Source organism: Rattus norvegicus, chromosome 13 (assembly GCF_021556685.1).
Source record: "Rattus norvegicus strain SHRSP/BbbUtx chromosome 13, alternate assembly SHRSP_T2T, whole genome shotgun sequence".
In the NCBI taxonomy this organism is placed as follows: Eukaryota; Metazoa; Chordata; class Mammalia; order Rodentia; family Muridae; genus Rattus; species Rattus norvegicus.
In genome coordinates this window covers 78546989-78574886 of record NC_141546.1, presented here as the reverse complement: position 1 = coordinate 78574886, position 27898 = coordinate 78546989, and the positions used below count along the sequence as shown (strand labels likewise).

The 27898-nt window shown below is 40.5% G+C and overlaps 1 long non-coding RNA gene across 1 annotated transcript; it reads left to right on the top strand.

Annotated features, from left to right (window-relative positions):
• Window positions 1-24716, top strand: LOC148001733 (uncharacterized). The gene is made up of 4 exons (XR_015635573.1): window positions 1-203; window positions 9480-9525; window positions 9890-9958; window positions 23570-24716. It is a non-coding gene; the product is annotated as an uncharacterized LOC148001733 (long non-coding RNA).
• Window positions 24717-27898: the final 3182 nt, after the last annotated feature.

The following is a 27898-nucleotide window of genomic DNA, read 5'->3' as shown; positions in this document are numbered from 1 at the left end:
GAAGCCAGCCTGTGTGTGGGCCGGATAGCTCCTTCATGTGAAGCTGTACCGTAGGAGGCAAAGACACCGGCATTAAAGATTGAAATCCCGTCTTTTGTTCGTTTCCTATTCTGCCTTCCGTGGACTGAAGTGGACCTCCATTGTCAACCAAATACAGCAAACATGTAAAACCAAGGCTAACAGAAGACACAGATTTAGATGAAGTAAGGTTATATACTTTATTGAGTTTTTTTCTCCTTTTACTTCCTTTCTATTCCCTAAAACAGAATACTAATTTTATAATGGTTGTCCTAGTTGGCTTCCTGTTGCGGTGGTAAAATAATACAACAAAAGCCTCTTAAAGGAGAGAGGTTTTATTCTTGTTGACAGTTGTAGGGGAGACAGGGCAGGAGATGGGGAAGGAACGGTGGCAGCAGCAGAGGCTGGCTCAGTAAGCATCCTGTGAACAGGAAATGAGAGACCAGACTGCAAATCTTCAGGGTCCACCTCAGTGACCCACTAGCTTTAGGAAGTTCCTCTCTGTAAGGCAGTGGCTCTCAACCTTCCTAACGCTGTGACCCTTTAAGACAGTTCTTCATGTTGTGTAACAGGCCTTCATGTTGTGGTGACCCTCAACTATAAACATTATTTTCATCGCAACTTTGTAACTGTGTATTTGCCACCTTATGAATTGCAATGGAAATATCTGATATATAGAATAGCTGATATGAAACCCCTAGAGGGGTCACGGCCCATGGGTTGAGAACAACTGTTGTAGGGTTCCATAACCTTATCAGTGACACTTGCTGGGTACCACTGTTTGGACACAGGAATTTTTGAAGGAAATTCCACATTCAAACAAAAACAATCACTCGCCTAATTTGTATGTATTATTCTCATCCTTTCAAATTTCTTTAGCTTCATGTCATTTTTGCAAACTCTATCTTGCTGAGTTATTGTGGCATGTATGTATGTATGTATGTATGTATGTATGTATGTATGTATGTATGTATGTATTCTTTTAGCATTCTCATTCCTGTGCACAAGCTAGTGCTCCAAACTCCTGCCTTTCCCAAGGTACTTAGAACCCTGTTACTTAAAAATGCAGCTTAGAAGTCACCCTCATTTGTTGGCTTCTGCAGCCATAAGGGGGACATTTTCCGTCACCTGTGTACCTTGCTCATAATGTACTAGGATGTTTGGCTGTTGTTTATTTGCATGTTTCCCTCATAGTACATTCTTTGGGGCTAAGGGTTTTGTGTTATTCAAAAATTAAATGGAAAGACTCAGAGTGCCTTCTCATAGCTGTATTGGGGGAATAAATGGATGTAAATGAAAAATATACATAGGGTATGGGTGTCCAGTTTTCTATTTCCCAGAATTAGTTCTGTTTCTCTCCGTTCCCATTATTCCTGTTCATATTATAGGATTGGATTTCATCCTTCTGCAGAGAAGGTTTTCAGTCTCTCTTTCTCTCTGCCTCTCCCTCACTGCCTCCCTCCCTCCTTCCCTCCCATCTCCTATTCTCACTGTGGCTACAGTTCTCCATCAGGGACCAGAATACCTGGACTCATACCCAGCAGCCTTCTCTTCAAGCACCCGAGTTGTCAGGCCTACACCCTCCTTGCTTGGTTGAAGCGTAAGAGTAGAGACCTCTTCCCCTCTGCTCAGTGCCTAACTTCTTTCCCTCTCAACCCCTAGAAACAGATCTATCATTAAAAGCTCTTTGCCCTTGGAACCAGGCTAGATTCCTGCCCATACCCTGACTGATTTTGAACTCTGCACATAACTATTGATTTACTATTTAATAATAACCCAATAAGTTAAGAAATGTGATTTTCTTGACTTTATTTTAGATTTCCTTCTCTTTCCATAATTTGCTCTTCTTCTACAAGCACAATCTACATAACAGAGACACATCTTTTCAGCATCATTGGGGGATAGCCCCACACTGTTTTCTTCCCTCCCTTTTAAGCTTCCTTGCAGCTGTCTAAGATGATATTTTAACCTTTGCATAAACGTGAAGATTAAGAATAAACCTAAACTTTTATCTAAACTTAAATACCCCATGATATTTTTATATTATTCCTTTTTGCATTAATTAATTACCTAATTAATTATTTACTTTACATCTCAACCACAGCCCCTTCTCCTTTTCCTCCCAGTCCTACCCTCACAACCTCCTCCTCCTCTTCCTCTTCCTCCTCCTCCTCCTCCTCCTCCTCCTCCTCCAATTTCCCTCTTTTCTTTCTCTTCAGAGAAGGGGAAGCCCCTCATGGGTACCTTCCTTGACATATCAAGTCACAGAAGGACTAAGTGTATCCTCTCCCACAGAGGCTAGACAAGGCGTCCAGCTAGAGGAAAAGGAATTAAAGTCAGGTAACAGAGTCCACATCAGTGACAGTCCTTGATTCAGCTGTTAGGGTACCCACATTAAGACCAAGCTGCACATTGGCTACAAATGTGTAGAGGCCATAGGTCCAACCCATGCATGCTCTTTGGTTGTTGGTTCAGTCTCTGAGGCCCCATAGGGCATGGTTAGTTGACTTTGTAGGTCTTCTTGTGGTGTTCTTGACCCCTCCAACTCTCTCAATCCTTGTCCCCACAATACTCCCCAAGTTCTGCCTAATTTTTGGCTGTGGGTCTCTGCATCTGTTTCCACTGGCTGTTGGGTGAAGCCTCTCTGGAGACAGTTATGGTAGGTTCCTGTCTCCAAGCATAACAGAGTATCATTAATAGTGTTTGGTTGGTTCTTTCCCATGAGATGGGTCTCAAATTGGGTCAGTCATTGTCTGGCAGTTCCTTCAATTTCCCCTGTCTTTATCTCTGCACATCTTTTAAGCAGGACAAATTTTGGGTACAAGGGTTTATGGGTGGGCTGCTGTTGCCCTCTCTCCACTGGAAGTCCTGCCTGGCTACAGGAGGTGGCTGTTTCAGTCTCCCTGGTGACTTTTGAGCAGAAGGTGCTCAGTAAATACCAATAGAGTTTACTTCATCCTGCCTCAGGCTTTCCCCCCCTCTTTGCATTGTAATTAGCAGTTTACAAATACCAGCAAGGCAGTGTGCTGCTTCCCACCATGTACCGCACTCTCAGCTCTCGATTGCATTCTCAGTTCCTCACGAGCACCCAGTGTATGCCACACTTGGCTTGATGCTGGGCTGTAGTGTGGTTTTGTTTAGAAAGGTATGTTCTTTACTTCCAGATTGTGTGGAACTGAACACAGAACATGTTAGAAGAGCCAAGCTTTGATCCGCTTCATTTCTCAATGTATTCATAGTATCAGGAAAGGTGCCTTGAACAGGAATCAATAAATATTTGTTGGATCTATGAAAGCATTTTCAGAGAATGGCGTGAGGAATGGATGTAGACAGAACAGCAGAGCCATGGCCCAGAGGCAAAAGAAAGCATGGCCATTCAGGAGAGCTATGCATTGATCTTCAGTAGGGATGATGTATAGCAGAAATGCAGCCTGGTATGTTCGAGTAGCCCTTGGATCCCTTTCACCCATCGGGACCTTCACAGGCTTCCCTCAAAGCCCTACAACAATGTTATGAAAGAGTATCGTTTAGCTCCTGTTTCTCATTTCAACTTAATTTAACCTGAACTGTTACTTGAGAACAGCAGTGGAACTGTTCCTGGCCCTGCACAGCTTTGATGATAGACAAATCACCAGACTCTGGGAACTGAATTCAGCTGTCTCCGAAGGAAGAGTCTGGGTTTCCAGAATGTTCTTTGAGATGCTCTCAAGCTCATTCTCTGAGAATAACTTTGAGAAGGCTTCAGGTAATAAATAGTCTGGAGACTTTAACTGTGATATAATAATAATAATAATAATAATAATAATAATAATAGACAACTTTTCAGTAAGTAAAACAGAGGAGGTGGAACTGAAGTAGACCGAAGACCCTTGGGAAAACACTGTGTTCTCTGGCTAGCCCATCAAAAGAGTAGTTTTGGAAGACCTGGAGCATAATTTCAGAGATTATGACTACTTTAAATTCTAAGTACTTTTAAATTAGTGGTTGGAGATTCTGAAGAGATGACTCAACACTTAAGAGTACATATTACTTTTTCGGAGGTCCCAAAGTCGTTTCCAACACCCACGTATGTAGTTAACAGCTACATGTAACTTCACCCTTAGGGGATCGGATAGCCTCTTCTGGCCTCCACGGGCAACTGCACACATATGTGTACATGCAGATACATGTACACAAACATAAAGAAAACACACAAGCAAACAGAGACATATCAGCTAATGGTTGGAAATTTACACTAGAGATGATTCCCTAGAGGTTTCAAGAGTCGCAAACCATTTCTCTTATGAAATGTCATATGGATCCTGCATTCTAACTTCTTTGAATGGCAAGTGGGACAACAAGCCAATGAAGTTCAAAATCTTACAGCTGAAGGTCAGTGCTTTCTCTGCTAAGTGTGCTGGCTCCTAATAATTTGAAATACTGCTTCTCTGCTATTTAATTTATGGATAGGGGACACAGAGTCATGTCCCTCACCAATCACATTTTTATCAAAAAGATTACTCTTGCTTCTGTAAGAGCGTGGGAAAACTCCATCAAGAAAGGAATGGAATCAATCGACACAATTCTCTTGCATTTGGTTTTGTTACTTCCTGTTTAAACATTATGTTAATCCTTTGATCTGGGGAGCCCAGACTTTTTGTCAATATACATGCTTTAGAAATGCTGCAGTATGTGGCAACATTGGGTTGGCAAACATTAGGAGAGCTTAGAAATCAGGGACTCTACTTGGATTGGGCTATACACACATCTATGCTTACCATGGTCTTAGCAACCTACCCCTCTTTCCTGCATGGAGTTTCACATGTAGCCTGATCCAAACAATCCAATAGGACCGTCCTTTCAAAATCCCCTTGATAGCTTACCCTTGTGGTCAAACACATCCCCAAACATACCTTGAAACTAAGAGAAGTAGAGTAATCCAGCCGGAACTAGTTTTGGGCACATGTACGGCAAGGCATACTGTCCTTTGAATGAACTTTTAGGAAAGATACTCTACTTACTATCTTATGCCTATGCCTAATGATGTGTACACTGATTAAAATCAAATGCCTCCTGGGAAAGTACATGATGAGTGAATGAAGGATTATGTAATGCAAACTCATCAATCATGGACAAAGGACTACCTTCACTTTGTACCTAGCATCTGACTCTGTCTTTTCCTAAACCCACAAAAGGAAACCTAGGGAGAAACCAGGGTCCCTTGAGTAAGCTCGCTCAGGCAGTCTGAACTTCTGCGTCACTTGGCTCTGTCCTTTCACTTTGCTTCTGAATAAAATCTCTCTGATTAAAGAGTAAGCTTTAGTCAGATGTGCAGCACATACCCATAATTCTTGTACTTGAGAGGGAGAGGTGGGGATATTGTGAGTTCAAGGGCTAGCCTGGGCTAAATAGTAAGGCTCTAGTGAGCCCATCTAATAAAATAAAATGCTCTATTGAAAGGGCAAATTTCATGAGAGCTTCATAGTTCTATTTTGTGGTCCCTTTCCTTTGTCACTGACCAAGAACCTCTGGCACCTGGATTGGTAAACATGGAGAAACCTCTGCTTTAATATGTAGCAGAAGGGAAATATGGATCAAGCACTTAATAATGGAAGGAAGGAGGAGAGAACAGAATAAGAGGAGACAGGGGAGTAAGACTTGTAAAATCTTGTGACGCCTTAAAAATGGAAAGCACGTTCCCTAGTGCCCTTTGTATAATATGGACCCAGTGGGCCACAGGTCATGCTCCCTAGTGCCCTCTGTATAGTATGGATACAGAGTTTGGCTTTGGAAAATTATTCTACCTGTAGTTAGTTACTTAAATTGAGAGCACAGTTTTAAATTTGGTTTCAAAAATATTTTGAAAACTTTCTCTGTTGTGATTTTCTCTCGTGCATTTTTATGACTGAAATAACAGCCTATAGCCAAAATATTGTGTTAGAAATATTTTATATGCAGTGTCACAGGCCCAAGTGCCAGATCTATATTAAAGTGCATGGAGGTAGAGAAATAGGTTTTAAAAAAGAGAACTCTCTGTAGTCTGATTTCTCTTCATGTGGAGTAAATCTTTTAAAAAGAGAAATATTGACTGAAAATCCCATTTTGTTATGAAAATACTGAACTTAATCATAACATGTACTATAAAGCCTGTCGTAGTAGTATTGGTCAATTGCGATCACCCCGACTTTGCAGAATTGTTTTGTTAGATATGACACATTGTTAACTTTTATGATTGTTTTAAGTGTGAACTATGCACAGTGACAAGCAGGGGAATATTTACCTGTACTCTATGGGGGAAGGCTGTAGCTATGACAGAATATTTTTTCCAAGTCTTTTCCCAAAGCATGATTCTAATCCTAGAATTGTAGCTCTACAAATCACTTAATTAAAGAAATATAGAAAGTCCTCTGGCCATGTCCATTCAAGGGTAGCCTTTGACTATTCCCGATTCCTTTGTACATCTCTCTTCAGCAAGACTAAGACTATGATGTGGACGCTCACTCCCCTCTCTCAAGCCCTCCATCACCATCCTCCCTATGCAAGTCCATATGCATGCTGTCCTGCCCTTTGTCACACATGAATGACACCCATATCACTCCATCCTCTGCTATTACAGTAAGGATCCACTTGTTTCTCAAATTCTAGCCAAAGACTATCTCCCCCGTAAGTACTGTCCCATCTACTCGCTAGATGGTTCCATTCTTTCTCTAAAGTTATAAAGCAGTTTATACTCAGGGGAAAACATTCTGCACCATGGTAGAAACTTTTGTGTGCATTTACTCTCCCAGCATAATATACATTCTTTGTGGTGGTGTCCTGGATTTGTTTGTTTGTGATGAAATCATATCTCCTAGTGCTTAGCACAATGTCTGGCACATTTTATGCCCAGTGAATGTTTACAGAATAAGCAGTCTGAAAAACCAGGTCATAAAACCACAGGCAAACCTGACTGCTTTCTGTCTTGAACATATGTAGCTAAAACAAAAGCCATAGTAGCGGTTGACGTATGTCAGTGTTGTGGTAACATCACATACTGTCAATCACCAGGACAACATACAACTAGGGTGTGCCTATGTTCATTTCCCCGATGCAGGACTTTAGGCAGAGTGGTTATAATTTACTTACACTGTACAACATGGTAACTGAAAGAACCGGGATTCAAACTCAGGCAGTCTGTCTCCAGAGCCCTCACTCTTCATTTCTTTTTTTTTTATATATATATATATTTTTTTTTATTAACTTGAGTATTTCTTATATACATTTCAAGTGTTATTCCCTTTCCCGGTATCCGGGCAAACATCCCCCTCCCCCCTCCCCTTCCTTATGGGTGTTCCCCTCCCAACCCTCCCCCCATTGCCGCCCTCCCCCCACCAGTCTAGTTCACTGGGGGTTCAGTCTTAGCAGGACCCAGGGCTTCCCCTTCCACTGGTGCTCTTACTAGGATATGCATTGCTACTTCTTTACAAACATCTCCCCCGCTTTAGCCTTGCCCTATGTATTCCAAATAAATGAAGTCTCATGTGGGTACCTCTTTGCCAGTTAATGAAAATATTCATGCCCTCTCTTTAAAAGACCACATGTGTTGCAGTTACCAGCAGTGATTGGGGCTTTGGCCATCCTCAAAGAGAGCCACAGTGTCTGCTTGATAAAAGCCATAATTTTCCTGACCTGCACTGGGCTGGCTCCCTCAAAGAAAATGCAGGCAGACACTTGGCAACTAGGTTCTCCCAGACTCTCAAGTGCACAGCTATGTTAGTGTTGGCAGTGGGGGCGGTTTGCTTCCTCCCCGCTTCATGAACTGTCACATCAGCCTCTTTGATCCCCCCAGGGTCTCACGCATGCCAAAATCATTACTCCGTATTATTACTCTGTTTCAGATAATTGCCAGAGAAAATGCTAAGGTTGGTAATGACCAAGGTAGGGAAATGGCTCCGTGCACAGTATACTCTGCATATATTACAGAGTCAGAAAGGCTCCAGAGTGGAGGCTCTGCTTATTTTTGTTGTACCAAAGCCATGAAACGGAGGGGAAAGGAAAGAATAGAAATTGATACATCTGGAACAAGAGCCAGGCATGATTTACTCACATTTTTACCTGACCTGAAATTGCTTATTTAGAAAAAAGAAACATTATAAAGTCTCAGGAAAATGTCATGAATCAGAACCAGCATGATTTCACATTGGGGCTCCATAAACTGCTGATCTTTTTTTTTTTAAGGCAAAGAAACTGTCCAGGAAAACCAAAGGAGCCAAAGGTAGCCTTCGTCACCATGACCATCCCTATAGCAACAGTTTCACAGCTTGCTACCTCTGATGGCTGTACGGGAGCCCCAGACACTGAAGGCTGCATTGGAAGGGAACCTGCTGTTCAAGAGTGTTGTCCTTTCCAGTTGTGGGGGGAGGGGGGCCTATGTGGGAAAGCAACAGGCAGAAGACAGCAGACTTTCACTGGTCAGGGTTGCTGTAAAAATCTCTTTGGCTGGCCACATATTACACCCCGAAGTAGACAAGTATGAAAACCAGAGAAGAGGAAGGGAAGAGAAGTCTATTAAAGCCTTCCATCTGGCTGTCATGATTCCCTTGCTGCGTGTGTTCATTGCTCTTTGCGAGTAATATGCAAAGTGTTGCAGTAATTAGATAATAAGTAATATTCTTGTAGCTACCAACTGGACCATCTTTTTTTTTTTTTTTTTTTTTGGTTCTTTTTTTTGGAGCTGGGGACTGAACCCAGGGCCTTGCGCTTCCTAGGTAAGCGCTCTACCACTGAGCTAAATCCCCAGCCCCATCTCTCTCTCTTTTTTTTAATTCACTGAACTCTAGACTGATTTTTTTCATTATTTCAATAGCCTTATTCTGTTCCAGAAACCAACCCAGAGTAGCACATTGCATTTGGCTGTTATGTTTTCCCAGTTTTCGTTTTTGTTTCTAGTCTGTGGCAATTTATTTGCTGCTCATCTCCATTTTCCTAAGGTATAAACAGCCTGAGGTGGTGTTGTCAAGGAAGCCCTCTAGGCTGAGTTCATCTGAAGTCTTTCCATACTTCTACTGAGGTTAGAGACTTAGTAGAAGAAGACCACAGAGACGAAAAACCGTCCTTGTTACTTGGTGCCTGCAGCCCATTGTTAGTGAACATAAACTTTGCTTGGTTCCCAGCAAGCATGTATGTGTTTTATCCGTCTGTGGTACAGAGCCGCTGTTTTCTCTCTACTCTATCAATTGGGAAACGGGTCAGTAAGGGTGACCCATTTTCTGGGTGAATACAGAGAGGAATCAAGTTTTCTAAAATTTTTGAATTTCTTAAAAGACAGGACTCTTCTTTCCCTGTGAGTTTTATTCTTTTATTTATGTTGGTATGTGTTCTTATAAACTTTATAGCTTTGTTTGTAATCAAATGTCAAGATTTATAATGTTGGTGAAATTGTTCCAATTTCACCCATTTTGGGATTCATTTCTTCACCACTTTGTCCTTTTTTTGCTTCCCAGGATGACCTGTTTGTCTCCCACTATACTGCCTCAGTCCCGGCACAAGGTGTGTCTCCCGACATCTGTGACTGTCTTTACAACGGAATGACATTGAAGAAGTCATAAATTCTTATTTTCTTTATTGGTTGGGAAGCTGAGGCGCAGGTGCGAAGCAGATTATTTGATATCCACAGGGCTTAGGACCTGGTTTGAACTTGCTTCCAAAAGTCTTTCTTAAATTTTAGTATATGATCTATATACTAAAATTATGTTTCAGAACTGTACCAGCTAGCTTGTGTATTTTTTGAAAATATAAAGTATATTTTCTATTTTATGTTGTGCTGTCTATGATGCTGGGCAGTGAGCAGATGATTAGCCCTTGGATCAGCTCTGCACAGCTTCTTTATTAAGCCCCATTCTTCTCTACCCAGGTTGGAATCGTGGCGCAGGCATCGGCGGCTCGGTTTGCTTCTTCTAACTCTCCCGTTCACTGCAGTGGGGTAAAGTTTGGGCTTACTGATTTCATTATGTCTGAGTATCACCTCAGAGCAAAGTTTAAGTCATAACTGTTAGGCCCTTTCTCTTTTCCTCTTTCCTTCAAACTGGGAGCAGTTTTCTATAACTATCTTAGCAAACGTTTTGTGCCTAGAAGACAGAAGTCTTCTGCTCGTCCCCACCCTCACTGTCTTATTTTCTACCACACCTTGCATCTGTGTTTCCTACCACATCCTTGTTTCCTTAGCCAGTACTGTTTAATCTGACTTCTCTGAGACAGTGACCCACTACTTACTATGCCTTGGATCTACCTTTCTATTGTCTTCTGTTCTCCTGGCTAATTTTGTGGAAACAAACATAGGCAAACAATACGATCTGCAGAAGACTTTTTGCTTGTGCCTTCTTCCTGCTATTTACCCTTATAATTCAAAAGAAAAAAAAAAGACTTTACTGTAGCTTTTACTTTCCTAAAACTGTGACCTCACTGACATATTCTATTTGGATTTTCAACTCTTAAATGACTTCAGTCATCTAACTTGTCATGGTCCTGGCAGTAAATTATCACACTGAAAGTTTTAATTTAACAAAGTGAGGCTGAGTGAAGCCATGGAACCCTGTGGAGAAACTTAATGGGGGATAAACATTGTTGACAATGCCTGTAGGCTCTGATTGACGTAGAAAGGCTGATGGGGAAAGGACCATTCTAGAGGTAAACGAGAGCTGTGGCTAGTGCTGCCCCCAATGTACATGGCCTTGAGGAGAGCCGGAGAATGCAGAAGAAAGGAAGTGTACATGACAGAGGAAGCCATCTGTGTAGCTATGGGAAAGGCTCCCATCTGTGCGGAGATGTCAAGGATGCTGGTGCTTGGGGGACACCCATACTTCCATAAATAACCTGCACCCACACTAAGCCCCGTGGACTCGTTGGTTCCCCAAGCGAGGCCTGAGTGAATCCTTACTTTAGTTGCTACCTGATACTCCGTATGGGGTGAACACAAAGTTCATGTACGAGTTACTGTGCTTACCTATCTTTTGGGGAGCGTTTTATGCTATTTTTCTAAAGATTACCTCCTTTTTTGAAATGCATAGATCCACAATACCATTTCTGCCCTTCTTTCACCAGTTCACTTAAAAGGAAGCAAATCCTGCCAGGGATGGGAAGCTGTGCAAAGAAGCCAGCAGGACAGAGACAAGTGATCCTCCTGCCCCCAAGGGCTCAGCATCTGCCATCCCTTTTTGTTTTTGCCATGTCCCCCATTTGCTCTTGTCATCCTTGCAATCTTCTTTTTAGATTTATTGTCTCTCTGGGGAGCAGTATTTGTCCTTAGAGACTTTGTTCTCACACAATACAAAATTCCAAGCCATCATTCCAGATCCAGATCATTGGCGAAGGGTTCAAGGCCCCCCAGACAGCCCTCAACACTTTCACACTTATCTTCTTATTTCCTTTACAGTTCCTTGCCTCCACTCACCCAGGATGGGAACCAGCTCAGGATTTTTTCTTTTTCTGTTCTGTGATGTATAATCTGTTCTGCTCACTGATGTATCACGAGTACCAATATCTGGCACGGAAGAGACAGTCAATAAATATTTATTGAGAAATGACCGAATCACTGCCAGTAAAGTCAGATGACTCTGCTCTCCAAATGCATGACCTTCCTTATTTCTGCATCTCTTGCATTATCTCCCCTGTCTGAATTTCAATGTTCTTTTGAGAACCGTCTCATGCCATCTCTTTCGAGCTCCCTCAGCTACTCTCCCACAGACATAATCTATTTCTTATCTACATAGTTGTAGATCTTCTTTGTGTTTCTGCTTCTGTGCTTCTGCTATGCCACTTGTTGGAATTGTGTGGATATGATTTCTTCTCCAATGATATCACCCAAGTGTCCTAGGCTGACTCTTTCCTTTCTGGTCCCCATCCACATCTCTACAGAGCTGAAAAAGTTGGATACAAGCAGATGAGTATAGAGTTGTACCCTGGACATATGCATTAGTTCCTCTCAGGGTTTAGAACTGTACATAGCCAATGCATCCTGACGTTCTCTTCTCAAGAAAGGGCGTGTCGAATCCTCAGCACTGTAGCTCTGGAGTACTGTCACTCAGTGTCACTGAGTGACCTGCATCAGCATCACACGGCCTCGGTGGAACATCCCTCTAGGCTATGCAGTTGGATGAATTCTCACAGAGGGCTCAGCCTTCTGGATGTTTGACACCAAAGTGTCACACAAACCTACCTGAATTCTGAAATCTGTTCTTGACTGTCCCTTGCAAGTGGTCACGGTTACTCTGAGCATGGTATCTGTTATGCCCAAATGAGAGCGTCCCTCTTTGTCAGCTGACCTCTTCGTAGCCTCTTAGTGGATCCTTTTTCCTACCCTCTGCCTTGTTTTATGCCTGCATAAAGATGGAATTCAATAAGCTAAAACTTTTGGGTTCCAATTCCTTTTGTTTTAGGGTCATGTCAATCAACTGGAGACACTAGTTACAAATGGCAAAGAGCTGAAGTCACATTAATCTACCTCCACATTTTTGTGGAAACTGTTTTTTTAAGACCAAAAAATATCAAAAATAAGTACAGAGGTTTAAAATAAAATTCTAGCTAATTTATGAGTATTAGAGATCTTCATGGAGATGATTGGGATTTATTTGTAACCGTTCAGCTGGACCTGTTTTTGAATTATATGCTGTTCCCCATGTGTTAAGTATCAACAGCCACATCCAGGTTGGCTTCAGCAGTGCTGGTCTGGCTGCCTCCTTCCTCCCTCCCTGACATATGGTGAGGATCATGCTTCCGCATCTCTCTTATGCTCGGCTCTTGGCTTCTGTAAAGGCTAGAACACACATGCAGCTCATGGAACCTCCCTATGCACACCAATTCCTCTGACTTCTAGAATACTACAGTATCTCCCTTCGTTCAGCTTGCAGCATCCCCAGGACAACTATCAATTCACAATTAGGCAAACTAGATTCATAAAGATACTGGGGTCTAAGAGTGGCCAGCTGTGTGACAAAACCAGCTGATTTTTTTCCTCTTAATATGCAGTTAGTATGTTCTCCAGCCTCTGTTAAATCCATGCCACATGACTGGCTTTGGCCAGAGGATCCTAAGCAACATTAAAATCCCTTCAAGATCTGTAATTTTTCCCTAGCACAGATTAGTGCAGATGAACACTGTGGTGGTTTGAGTAAAAATGGCCCCCACAGGTGCATAGGGGGTGGCACTTTTAGGAAGTACAGCCTTGTGGGAGGAAGTGTGACACTGGGGGTTGGATGTACTTTGTTAGAAGCTGAAGCCAGACCTAGAGGCTAACTGTCTCTTCCTTCTTCTGCTTATGGATCCGAATGTAAAACTCTCAGTTACCTCTCATCATTTCTGCCTGTGATCCACCATGCTTCCCACCATGATGACAGTGGGCTAAACCTCTGAACTGTAAGTCAGTCCGAATTAAATATTTTTCTTGATAAGAGTAGTTCTGGTCATGGTGTATCTTCAGAGCAATAGAAACCCAAGTCAAACATGGTAACCCAAAGTCACAGATTTCTACTGCTTTGGATGCTGTGACAACTTATGGGCTCATTGGTTTTCTCTAGACATTGTCAGTCACAGGCTGTGGTATAGAAAGGGAGATTCACAAAACAACCCTGAGATTTCACCTCACACCAGTGAGAATGGCTAAGATCAAAAACTCAGGTGACAGCAGATGCTGGCGAGGATGTGGAGAAAGAGGAACACTCCTCCATTGTTGGTGGGATTGCAGACTGGTACAACCATTCTGGAAATCAGTCTGGAGGTTCCTCAGAAAATTGGACATTGAACTGCCTGAGGATCCAGCTATACCTCTCTTGGGCATATACCCAAAAGATGCCCCAACATATAAAAAAGTCACGTGCTCCACTATGTTCATCGCAGCCTTATTTATAATAGCCAGAAGCTGGAAAGAACCCAGATGCCCTTCAACAGAGGAATGGATACAGAAAATGTGGTACATCTACACAATGGAATATTACTCAGCTATCAAAAACAATGACTTTATGAAATTCATAGGCAAATGGTTGGAACTGGAAAATATCATCCTGAGTGAGGTAACCCAATCACAGAAAAACACACATGGTATGCACTCATTGATAAGTGGCTATTAGCCCAAATGCTTGAATTACCCTCGATGCCTAGAACACATGAAACTCAAGACAGATGATCAAAATGTGAATCCTTCACTCCTTCTTTAAAAGGGGAACAAGACCTGGCTCTGTTGCGCAATGGATAGCGCATTGGACTTCTAGATAAAAGGGGAACAAGAATACCCTTGGCAGGGAATAGAGAGGCAAAGATTAAAACAGACACAGAAGGAACACCCATTCAGAGCCTGCCCCACATGTGGCCCATACATATACAGCCATCCAATTAGACAAGATGGATGAAGCAAAGAAGTGCAGGCCGACAGGAGCTGGATGTAGATCTCTCCTGAGAGACACAGCCAGAATACAGCAAATACATAGGCAAATGCCAGCAGCAAACCACTGAACTGAGAACGGGACCCCGTGTGGGACACATGTGGGGCAGGCTCTGAAGGTGTTCCTTCAGTCTCTGTTTTAATCTTTGCCTCTCTATTCCCTGCCAAGGGTATTCTTGTTCCCCTTTTAAAGAAGGAGTGAAGCATTCGCATTCTTGAGTTTCATGTTTTCTGTGCATCTAGGGTATTTCGAGCATTTGGGCTAATATCCACTTATCAATGAGTGCATACCATGTGTGTTTTTCTGTGATTGGGTTACCTCACTCAGGATGATATTTTCCAGTTCCATCCATTTGCCTATGAATTTCATAAAGTCATTGTTTTTGATAGCTGAGTAATATTCCATTGTGTAGATGTACCACATTTTCTGTATCCATTCCTCTGTTGAAGGGCATCTGGGTTCTTTCTAGCTTCTGGCTATTATAAATAAGGCTGTGATGAACATAGTGGAGCACGTGTCTTTTTTATATGTTGGGGCATCTTTTGGGTATATGCCCAAGAGAGGTATAGCTGGATCCTCAGGCAGTTCAATGTCCAATTTTCTGAGGAACCTCCAGACTGATTTCCAGAATGGTTGTACCAGTCTGCAATCCCACCAACAATGGAGGAGTGTTCCTCTTTCTCTGCATCTTCGCCAGCATTTGCTGTCACCTGAGTTTTTGATCTTAGCCATTCTCACTGGTGTGAGGTGAAATCTCAGGGTTGTTTTGATTTGCACTTTCCTTGTGACTAAAGATGTTGAACATTGTTTTAGCTGCTTCTCAGCCATTCGGCATTCCACAGCTGTGAATTCTTTGTTTAGCTCTGAACCCCATTTTTAATAGGGTTATTTGTCTCCCTGCAGTCTAACTTTGTGAGTTCTTTGTATATTTTGGATATAAGTCCTCTATCAAACGAAAGATTTTTTCCCAATCTGTTGGTTGCCATTTTGTCCTAACAACAGTGTCCTTTGCCTTACAGAAGCTTTCTAGTTTTATGAGATCCCATTTCCCAATTGTTGATCTTAGAGCATAAGCCATTGGTGTTTTGTTCAGGAAATTTTCTCCAGTGCTCATGTGTCCAAGATTCTTCCCTAATTTTTCTTCTATTAGTTTGAATGTAACTGGTTTGATGTGGAGGTCCTTGATCCACTTGGACTTAAGCTTTGTACAGGATGATAAGAATGGATCTATCTGCATTCTTCTACATGCTGACCTCCAGTTGAATCAGCACCATTTGCTGAAAATGCTATCTTTTTTCCATTGGATGGTTTTGTCTCCTTTGTCAAAAATCAAGTGCCCATAGGTGTGTGGGTTCATTTCTGGGTCTTCAATTCTATTCCACTGGTCTATCTGCCTATCTCTGTACCAATACCATACAGTTTTTATCACTATTGCTCTTTAATACTGCTTGAGTTCAGGGATAGTGATTCCCTCAGAAGCCCTTTTATTGTTGAGGATAGTTTTAAGCTATCCTGGGTTTTTTGTTATTCCAGATGAATTTGCAAATTGTTCTGTCTAACTCTATGAAGAATTGGGTTGGAATTTTGATTGGAATTGCATTGAATCTGTAGATCGCTTTTGGCAAAATGGCCATTTTTACTGTATTAATCCTGCCAATCCATGAGCATGAGAGATCTTCCCATCTTCTGAGATCTTCTTCACTTTCTTTCTTCAGAGGCTTGAAGTCCTTATCATACAGATCTTTCACTTAAAGATCACATTGAGGTAGTTTATATTATTTGGGAGTATTTTGAAGGGTGTTGCTTCCCTGATTTCTTTCTCGGCTTGTTTCTTTTTTGTGTAGAGGAAGGCTACTGATTTGTTTGAGTTAATTTTATACCCAGCCACTTTGCTGAAGGTGTTTATCAGGTTTAGTAGTTCTCTGGTGGAACTTTTGGGATTACTTAAGTATACTATCATACCATCTGCAAATAGTGATATTTTAACTTCTTCCTTTCCAATCTGTATCCCTTTGATCTCCTTTTGTTGTTTGATAGCTCTGGCTAGGACTTCAAGAGCTATATTGCATAAGTAGGGAGAGAGTGGGCAGCCTTGTCTAGTCCCTGATTTTAGTGGGATTGCTTCAATTTTCTCTCCATTTAGTTTAATGTTCGCTACTTGTTTGCTGTATATGGCTTTTACTATGTTTAGGTTCAGGCCTTGAATTCTTGTTCTTTCCAGGACTTTTATCATGAAGGGGTATTGAATTTTGTCAAATGATTTCTCAGCGTCTAATGAAATGATCATGTGGTTTCGATCTCTCAGTTTATTTATATAGTGGATTACATTGATGGTTTTCTGTATATTAAACCATCTCTGCATACCTGGGATGAAGCCTATTTGATCATGGTGGATGATTGTTTTGATGTGTTCTTGGATTCGGTTTGCAAGAATTTTATTGAGTATTTTTGCGTTGATATTCATAAGGGAAATTGGTCTGAAGTACTCTTTCTTTGTTGGGTCTTTGTGTAGTTTAGGTATAAGAGTAATTGTGGCTTCATAGAAGGAATTCGGTAGTGCTCTATCTGTTTCAATTTTGTGGAATAGTTTGGATAGTGTTGGTATGAGGTTTTCTATGAAGGTCTGATAGAATTCTGCACTGAACCCATCTGGACCTGGGCTCTTTTTGGTTGGGAGACTTTTAATGACTGCTTCTATTTCCTTAGGAGTTATGGGGTTGTCCAAATGGTTTATCTGTTCCTGATTTAACTTTGGTACCTGGTATCTGTCTAGGAAATTGTTCATTTCCTCCGGATTTTTCAAGTTTTGTTGAATATAGGCTTTTGTAGAGGGCCGCTATAACATTCGCCACCACAAAATGGCGCTGGCTTCCACTGCGCTCCACGTGGAAGGCCAGGATAGCTTTCGCCATTACAAGATGGCGCTGGCCTCCGCCACGCCAGCCGCCTTCCTTTCAGGAAGTTAACTGTGTGTGCATGTGCAAGAGTGCCTTCGTGCCAGGTCTTTGCTCACTCCGGGGCGTGCCTAATGAGATCATGGGTAAGCGACCAATCAGGTGTGGATGCGCCGCATTAGGGTGTATATAAGCTGCAAGAAAACACGCGGGGACATACGATTTTTCCTTTGACGAATATGAAGTGTACTTCCTTATCTTTTTTGATGACTTTTGGTTGAAAATCGATTTTATTTGATATTAGAATGGCTAGTGCAACTTGCTTCTTCAGATCATTTGCTTGGAAAGTTGTTTTCCAGTCTTTTACTCTGAGGTAGTGTCTGTCTTTGTCTTTGAGGTGTGTTTCCTATAGACAGCAAAATGCTGTGTCCTCATTATGTATCCAGTTTGCTAATCTGTGTCTTTTTTGGGGGGAATTGAGTCCATTGATGTTGAGAGATATTAAGGAATAATGATTGCTGCTTCCTGTTATCTTCATATTTGGAGGTGAGATTATGTTTTTGTGCTTGTCTTCTCTTTGTTTTGTTGCAAAACAATTACTTTCTTGCTTTTTCTAGGGTGTAGCTTGCCTCCTAGTGTTGGGCTTTACCATTTATTATCCTTTGTAGGGCTGGATTTGTAGAAAGATAATGTGTAAATTTGGTTTTGTCATGGAATATCTTGGTTTCTCCATCTATGTTACTTGAGAGTTTTGCTGGATACAGTAACCTGGACTGGCATTTGTGTTCTCTTAAGGTCTGTATGACATCTGTCCAGGATCTTCTGGCTTTCCTAGTCTCTTGTGAGAAGTCCGGTGTAATTCTGATAGATCTTCCTTAATATGTTACTTGACATTTTTCTCTTACTGCTTTTAATATTCTTTCTTTGTTTTGCGCATTTGGTGTTTTGACTATTATGTGACAGGAGGAGTTTCTTTTCTTGTCCAATCTATTTGGAGTTCTGTAGGCTTCTTGTATGTTTATGGGTATCTCTTTAGGTTAGGGAAGTTTTCTTCTATGATTTTGTTGAAGATATTTACTGGTCCTTTTAGTTGGGAGTCTTCACTCTCTTCTATACTTATTATCCTTAGGTTTGATTTTCTAATTGTGTCCTGGATTTCCTATATGTTTTGGGCCAGTAGCTTTTTCCATTTTCCATTATCTTTGACAGTTGTGTTGATGATTTCTATGGAATCTTCTGCTCCTGAGATTCTCTCTTCTATCTCTTGTACTCTGTTGATGATGCTTGTTTCTATGGCTCCTTGTCTCTTCCTTTGGTTTTCTATATCCAGGGTTGTCTCCCTTTGTGCTTTCTTTTTTGTTTCCATTTCCATTTTCAATTCCTTCACCTGTTTGATTGTGTTTTCCTGTTATTCTTACAAGGATTTTTGCTTTTCCTCTCTAAGGGCTTCTACTTGTTTACTTATGTTTTCCTGCATTTCTCTAAGGGAGTTCTTTATGTCTTTCTTAAAGTCCTCCATCATCATGATCAAATGTGATTTTACATCTAGATCTTGCTTTTCTGGTGTGTTTGCATATTCAGTGTTTGCTTTGGTGGAAGAATTGGGCTCTGATGATGCCATGTAGTCTTGGTTTCTGTTGCTCGAGTTTCTGTGCTTGCCTCTTGCCATCAGGGTGTCTCTGGTGTTACCTTGTTCTGCTATTTCTGACAATGGCTTGACCGTCCTATAGGCCCATGTGTCAGGAGTGCTGTAGACCTGTTTTCCTGTTTTCTTTAGCCAGTTATTGGAATAGAGTGTTCTGCTTTCAGGCATGTAGTCATTCTTGTCCACTGGCTTTCAGCTCTTCCTGTGGGCATGTGTCCTGAGTCCACCAGGCAGGTCACTTGAAGCAGAAAAGTTGGTCTTACCTCTGGTCTTGGGCATGAAGTCACTCCTTGGGACTGGGTTTCAGCTCTCTGTGAGGGCAGCAAACAGAAGGGCCTGCCTCTACTTCTGGGTCCCTGTGCACAGGGGACCCTGATGGTGCTAGGTGTTTTCCTCTAGAGTCAGAAATGTGGGCAGAGAGTAGTCTCCTCTGGTTTCCCCGGTGTGTCTGTCCCTCTGAAGGTCTAGCTCTCCCTCCTATGGAATTTGGCTGCAGGGAGCTGTTTGACTGGGTCCCTTAGGATCTAGGCTCAGTCTGGACTGCAGGGCTCCTGTAGCTTGACTGCCCCTATCTTCCTGTTCCCAGAGGCCCTATACAGTTTCCTCTTGGTCCAGGGATGTGGGCAGGGGTGGGCAGAAGTGGCAGTCTCTCCTGCCCTGTAGTCTCAGGATTGCCCAAATGTCTGGGCAATGAGCTCTCTCTCCCACGGGGTTTGGCAGCAGGGAGCTGTGGGCCAGGATCAGCGAGGTTCGGGTGCCAGCTAGAAACCAGAAGTGTCTGGTCCCAGAGGAATTTTGCCTTTGTGTGTCCTGAGTCAACCAGGCAGGTCACTTGGAGCAGAAAAGTTGGTCTTACCTCTGATCTCAGGCCTGAAGTCGCTCCTTGGGGCTTGGTTTAAGCTCTCTGTGAGTCAGAATTCTTGTATACTTTTTCCCCCAAAAGTAAGATTTTATTTTGAAGTTTGTATATACATTCAATTCTTCATTTTCTTCACAAAATTTCTAGAAATTGATATTTTATATTCAAGAGAAACATTTTTTTTTCGGAGCTGGGGACTGAACCCAGGGTCTTGTGCTTGCTAGGCAAGTGCTCTACCACTGAGCTAAATCCCCAACCCCTAAATTGATATTTTAAAAGTCTAAGAAAATCAGAAATAGTTTGATTATATTATCATTATATTAGATTATGTAAATTAAAAACGGAAACATTAACATTACACTGGTTCAGTCAAATTTGGGTTTGTAGGTTCTCCTTCAAGATCCACAACTTCACCAATCCCCACGGATAGCTTTTCTTCACCAATGAAACTTCTCTTTGCAATATCTGTAGATCACTAAACCAAAAACAATTAAAATGCAGTTGTACAACCCAATCCTAATGGATATATTTATAAAACAATATCTTCACCTAAATGTCAGTGATCATTTCTAAAGGAATTTTATAACAGCCACAAGATCAGGAAGTTTTCTTTGAGATTATATATCCCCTAAGAATGTCAGAAACTAGACCCATTAGAGTCTCCCCAACATGACTGCATAAACATGAGCTAAAAACAAGAACCACAGCATCAGATACACTAAAGTGGACAAAGGAGAGTCCAAAGAAACCTTAATCTTGCACAGAAAACTACAGGCAGCTAAGGAATTCTGAGAGCAGGAGAAATAGTCTTTCCCAGGGAAAAGCACAGCAATTAGTTACCCAATACTAAATGCTCGGCCCTGAAAACACATCTTAAGTATCATCATATGGACTGAGCAGGTTGAATTTACATATTAAGGAATATGTATGTATATATAAATATAAGTATATAATAACAATTAACATAAAAGAGGCCATGTATTTGAAAGAGAACAAGGAGGTATATATTGGAGGGTTTGGAGGGAGAAAATGGAAGGGAGAATGATATAATTATGTTATAATCTCAAATAGTAAAAGAAATATATTTTTTAAAAAATAGAAATATTAACAAAATAATTTGAGATGAAGTCAACTGAAACCAGTACCACCCATGAGTTTACATGTGAAAATGAAGATAGAATTTTGCCTTCTGGAAAAGAGGCATTGTGTAATTGTGTTGAGTAGGTCGGGATGTGTAATCCTAGCTTATATTCCTTCTGGTGTCAGAATCAGTCCCAGACCACTTGACAAAGCTCCTAACCAAGACTTTCGTGTGAACCATCCCCAAGCGTGCTGTATACAGCATGGCCAAGAGAATGTGGTGACCACTTTCTGAAGGATCAGCAGGATTTCTCCATGCAAAGGCCTTCTTTATGGTCAGATAACTCGTGATTAGACTTGAGCAACTTGAAAGGAAAAAAGGGAAAAGCAGGAGCGTCCAAGGAAGCTTCCCAAGAAATCTGTGAGAAGAAATATCATTCCAGAAACCTCCCGGCATAGAAGCCAATACTTTTTCTTGTCTCTTTCTCTAGATTTATGGTAAGAAACAAAAAACTAAAAAAGAGAAAGAAAGCTAAAGTAAAGTCACAAAACATAATGTGCTATCCTGTGTTTGTGCTTCATAATTAATGCAATTACTAAAAGAAACTCCAGGGTCACATATATAAGGATATAATAAGATATTTACCTAGCCTTGATCTAATTCTTCACAATAGCAGCCAGACTTTTTATAAAATATGTAACATGATGCCAAGAAGTTCTACTTCAAGTCAAATGTGGTTGCTTCTTGAGTGTCCTATAATTAGGGACCAAATAGAACTTGAATTTTGTTAGTAGCTTTGCTTATTTATAACATAATTTAGCATGGCACTAACTTTGGCCAGCCACTAATCTGAGGAACTTTCTTTCATCACTTTCAAGAATGCCTTGTGGGGCACACATCACTTTTGTTCCTAAATTGCACTTCTTGTTCAACAGTTTGCCATATGTAGCTAGCAGCTTTTAGGCTGTGCCTCCCTTTGTGTATGTGTAGGGGTAAGAGGTGCACTCAGATTCAGTAACTACTCGATGGTCTAGAAACTGACTTTATCCTGTAAACTGAAAGGCATAGAAATCCAGCCCATTCCAGTAGGAAATGAAGAAGCTTGACTCTTATGAATAGAAACACACTCAGCCAGGTATGTTCACACTTTCCCTTTGTTTTCAGAATAAATATGAAATAGAATTCATGCATACTTTTCTCCTTTTCTCAATGTAAAGTATTTTAAAATATTGAATTAAAAAACCCTATCAGGCTTATTAACTTGGTATACTGCATATTTTGTGGAGACACCCCCTATAAAAATCCTGTAAAAAATACAGAAAGTTTTCATTTAATGTTACAGCAGTGAGAAAGTGATCCTCAGGTTCCAGAATGAAAAGAGAGATGATAATAAAATGGTGGCTATGTGCAAATAGACTGTGTCTTTCATTAAAATAAAAATAAACTTTCCCTTGGCTTTGAGCAAACAAATGATGATGACTTTGGGCCAGAGAAGAGGGAGTTAACACAAAGACATAGATATCAAACACCTTAGAGGATGCCATCTTAAATTAAAAGGTAGAAAAGAGGAAAATTAAATCCCCAATATGTAAGACACAGCAATAAAGCTTATGTGCCATTATGGGTTTTGAGAAGACAGTGAAAAGAATCTCACCCATCACATCCTCACCAGCCTTATGTCTGAGAAGACAAATTCTTATTTACAGTTGGCGAGAGTGCAAACTGGTACAGTCACTATGAAAATCAGTGTGGAGACCCCTCAAGATGCTAGCAGTATATATACCATATGACTCAGCCAATAACTCCTGGGTATACACCCAGAGGCCTCTATCCTAGTATATAGACACTTGCATATCCAGTGAGCTAATTGTAGATCTAGTCATAATAGCTAAGACATAGAATCAGCCCAGATGTCCATAAACTGATGAATAGATAATGAAAATGTCATATATATTAATGCTGAATTGTGTATACACACACACACACACACACACACACACACGCATATGATTTTATTCCTTTTAAAGAATGCTAAAAAATTGAAATTTTCAGGTAAACGGGTGAAACTGAAAAGAATTATACTGAATAAAGTAACCAAGTCCCAGAAAGACAAATGCTGTGTATTTTCTCTCAAATGTGGATCCTAGCTTCTAATCTTTAAATACGTGTATTGAATTTGGAGAACCAGCAGAATCCAGGAAACTAGAGGACATTAATCATGGAATGCCATAAGAGGGGGTTAGTAGAGTTTTGCTGTATGGGTTTTAATAACTGTTAGTTCTTACTATGATTTGGCCAACAATCCCTCTCTAACTCCCTCTTACCAATAATGTCGACAGAGTCTTATCAATTTATTTAGCCAGCTTTAGCACGGTTACTAAGTGATTTTCCTTACATTACTTTTTCTATGCTAGATTGGCTATTTGCCACCTGCATTTCCCAAGTTATTTGCTGTTTGAGACTTACCCGGGTTATTTCTGCCCCATCAGTCCTCAGTGTGCACTTCTCTTGGCCATGTACTCTTGGTCCATCCCGTCTAGTAGAGACCTCCTACTCTCTCCATCTTTTTTCTCCTTCTCTCTCTCCTCCTAGTCCCTACTTGCAAACTGCTGCCCTGTAACTAAAATGCTGCCTACCTCTGTTCTCCCCAGTAATTGGTTGTAACCACTTTTTGTTAACCAGTCAGAGAAGACCAGCAAGCAAGGTTTACATGACATCATTTCCTGTGCCCAAGAATGCGCTCCTCAGGACTGCAGCACCAGGCCAACCCTCAGCATTAGAATACGGGTGATATAAAAGTGTTGAAGAGGAATCTTGGGAAGGAAAGTCCAAGAAGGAGTGGAAGAGGGAGACTGGGGAGATATGTGGTCAGAGTGAGAGTTAACCATTATGACGGATATATGAAAAAAAAAGTATAGAGCCCTATTATATTTTGTGTCAATTACAAATTATCAATTAAAAGGCAGGGTTAGCAAAGAGGTTTTCTGCGTGGTTGGATAATGCTGGCTGAGGTTTTAAAAATCTCAGTGATGGTGTATTTGTCTCACGTGCTTGAGGCCTAGAGTTCAATTCTCAGCATGTCATAAACAAGTAAAACAAATATTAAAAAAAGTAAAGTACAGTGGTTGAAAATATGGCTCAGCAGGTCTCTCTTCCGGATGACCCCAAATCAATTCCCAGAACCCACATCACAGCTCACAACAATCTATAACACCTGTCTCAGGGCATCTAATGCCTTGTTTTGGATTGTAGAGGCACGAATGCAGGCAGGTGTATAAACGTACATGGAAACAAATGCTTATACACATTAAATATAATTAAAAATTTAAGAAATATACTAAAGAAGGACACACGGGGCCAGTCTACATCTGGTTATTACATAAAGACATCAAAATTTTAGTGTCTTAAAACAATAAAAGTTTATATCTTTGTCATGCTGTATGTCTGTAATGATTCATTAGGCAATGTGACTCATGTGAGTTCAAAGGCACAGGATAATGGGACCCCTGCTTGTCTGTCCTCACTATGAGCCATGTCTTAGAAGGGAACATTCATTCAGACTGCTAGGAATTTTATTGTAGAAGCAGTTGACATCACTGCGACTCACAGATCAGGGACTGAACTAGAATGAAAGCTTCCCCTAACTGCAAGAGACCAGGATATTCAGTCATCCATGTGCCCTAAAGGAAGCAAAAGCTGGGTGTCAGGAAGCAGAGCTATTAACTGTTATCCTGACAAAATATTTACATATGAAATTTATGAATGCCAGATGTATATTTAAAGGACAGACAAATTAAGAAAATGAAAGAAAGATACAAAACTAACCCACAAGAACAAGAACAAGAATGAGAATAAGGAAGGCACTTAAATCAGTTTTTCAAGCACTCACCTCTATTTCAGGATCAATTCGTTAATCCAATGTCTAACAGAGAGGGAAAATACTAAGCCTAAGAAGGTCTTGTTTATTTATTTACTTTGATTTTTTCATTTCTTTTATTAAAAACCAAGATTTATTTTATCGAGTATTTGTGTAACTAGGCCTCCAGGAGCCCAAAGAGGGCATCAGATCTCCTAGAGTTCCAGAAGCGTGTGAAACCACCAGCGTAGGTGATGGAAAACTGAATTCTGATTCACTGAAAGAGCAGACATGCAAAACCTAACAATACAATGTCTAAACAGCAGCAGCATAAGTGAAATTTACTCTTTTGATTGTTGGTGTTTTTGTAAAAACAAACAAACAAACAAACAAACAACAACAACAAAAACAAAAACCTTCCCATATGATCAATGTAGGCACCTTGTGCTTATGGTCTTCATAGTATTGGGTGGGACACACAGAGAAGAGTAGTAATCAAAATGTGCTGTGCGTCTGTTCAGAGCAATGTACAGAATGTAATGTTCTTTTGTTAGAAATGTCTTGTATAATTTTTAAAACAAAAATCAGTGCACCTACATAGGTCAGAATAGATGTGCTACTGGCTGAAAGTATAAGATGACTCTCAGTTTGTTAAAGTAGGTTTTTTTCGGATTGATGTCATTACAAATAAACTAAAAAATTTAACTATTGCCATGGTCTTTTTTTATTTATCTTCATATTACATAACGACAATTTTTAGTGAAAATATTAGAGCATTTAAGCCTTACACAAAAGCCACCAACACTCTTAATTCATTTCTAGTGGCTCGCTCCTGGAGGGCGCCTTAATGTGACAGAAGAATAAACACACACAAACTAGCAATTGAGGGCACTTCTTCAACACGATAACTGACTTATACAACAGAACAAAAAAACATGACTAGTATTCTCTTTTTAACTTTATTATTTTATTATATGATCTCCCTCTCGTTTTTAATGGTGAAAAACTGAATGTCCCCTGTTTAGGAAGAGAATAAGTAAAGAATGTCTGTCTTTAACATTTCTATTTAATCGTTGTATTTGAAATCCTAGCCAAAGCAATTAGACAAGAAAAACAAAACAGAAACAGATGGAAAAGAAAGACATACAAATAGCTCTCTATGCAAATGACATAATTTTATATGCACATAGTCCTAAGGAATCCATCAGAAAGAACTAAGGAACAATTTGACAAATTTGGAAGATAGAAGATTAATATACACAAAAGGAAATCAGCAGCAATAAATGAGCTGACAATAAAATTAAAAAAACAACTGAATTTACAATGGCTTGAAAAATAATTGAGCGTTCAAATTTAACAAAGTAAGAAAGGTAATACTTCATTGTACACCAGCAGAATACTGTTTTACAGCAGTCTGCCACATATTCCGTGTTCTTACTTGGATCCTGCTTTCCTATAATGGTAATGGCCCACTCTTCAGACCCTTCTACACATTCATTAGTTCAGAAGAAAACTCCTGATCCATGAGGAATTTAATTTGCTTGCCAATACTGATCAGCAATACTTTTGGGAATAGTTGCTTGTGTAGCAATAATAGATCCACAAAGATGACAATGTGAGTCAAGATTCTCTGCATGGAAATGATACCCGGAGTCATTCTGCAATTCATAAACTATCTGCCATTTTTCTGGGATCCATGTTCTTCATCCAAGATTCAGGAGAATACTCACAGAGTGGTTTTATTAAAGTGTGTGACAGACTATGAGTCTTTGATATGATTGATTTTAGTGGAAACAAAAATTTTCCACTCCAGCAGACTTCTGCTCAGGTGTAGACCATAGCAGTCTGAAGAACAGAGACCCCCTGCTGCACCAAAGGTCAAGCTAGCCATCAGAAGTCCAGCCCCCAACTTGTCAGAGATTCCCTACTGGGTCAGAGGTCATACCGGCTGCCAGAAATATAGGCTACAAAGACCAGAACGCTACAGATATAGCAGAAATCAAGGAAAAAACACCAGATAAGCAAAGACAAACTCAGGAATAGGCACATGAATCTATAATCATCCAAAACCCAGATGCCTAACACCAGTGTAAGAACACAATGAACAACATACAGGGCAATCTGACACCTCCAAAACCCAGCTATCCTATGACAGCAATATCTGAACATTTCAATGCAGTTGAAGCAGAAGAAAACAACTTTAAAACCAGCTTTATAAAGATGATACAGGTCATTAAAGAAGAAATGAAGAAAATCCTTAAAGAAACTAAGGAAAAGATAAGCAAAACATTTGGAGGAAATGAATAAATCCCTTAATGAATGCCAAGAAAGCCAAGAAAAACAAACTGTTGTTCCAGACCAGGAAATGGAAATAGAAGCAATAAAGAAAACATGAACTGAATGAACTGAGGAAATTCTAAACATGGAAAATATATGAAAGTGAACAGGAAGTACACGTGCAAGCATCACCAGCAGAATACAAGAGATGTATGAGGCATCTCAGGCATTGAAGAAGAAGAAGAAATCACAGAAAATATATTTAACAAAAGCATAGAAGAAAAAAATTCTATCCTAAAGAAGGACCTGCCTATAAAGCTATAAGGAGCTTATAGAACACCAAATAGATTGGGTCAGAAAAGAAAGTTCCCTTGCCACATAAGAATCAAAACATTAGGGGTGGGGAGAAAAAAAAAAAGAATCAAAACATTAAATTTACAGAACAAAGAAAGAGCATTAAAAGATACATGAAAAAAAGGCCAAGGAACATATAAGGGCAGAACTATTAGAATTACACCCAATTTCTCAATGGAGACTCTAAGAGCAGAAGTTTCTGGACAGCTAACTGTCTTGCAGTCTCTAGGAGACCATGAATGCCAGCCCAGACTACTATACTCAGCAAAAATGTCAATAATCAGAGATGGAGAAATCAAGATATTTCATGACAAAGTCAACTACAAATAATATCTAGCCACAAACACAGTTCTATACAAAGTACTAGAAGATAAAATTCAATCCAAGGAAGTTAACTACACCCATTAAAACGAAGACAAAAAATAATCTCACACCAGGAAAAACTCAAGGAGGGGAAACACACACACACACACACACACACACACACACACACACACACACACAAACACACAGCCATCATCACC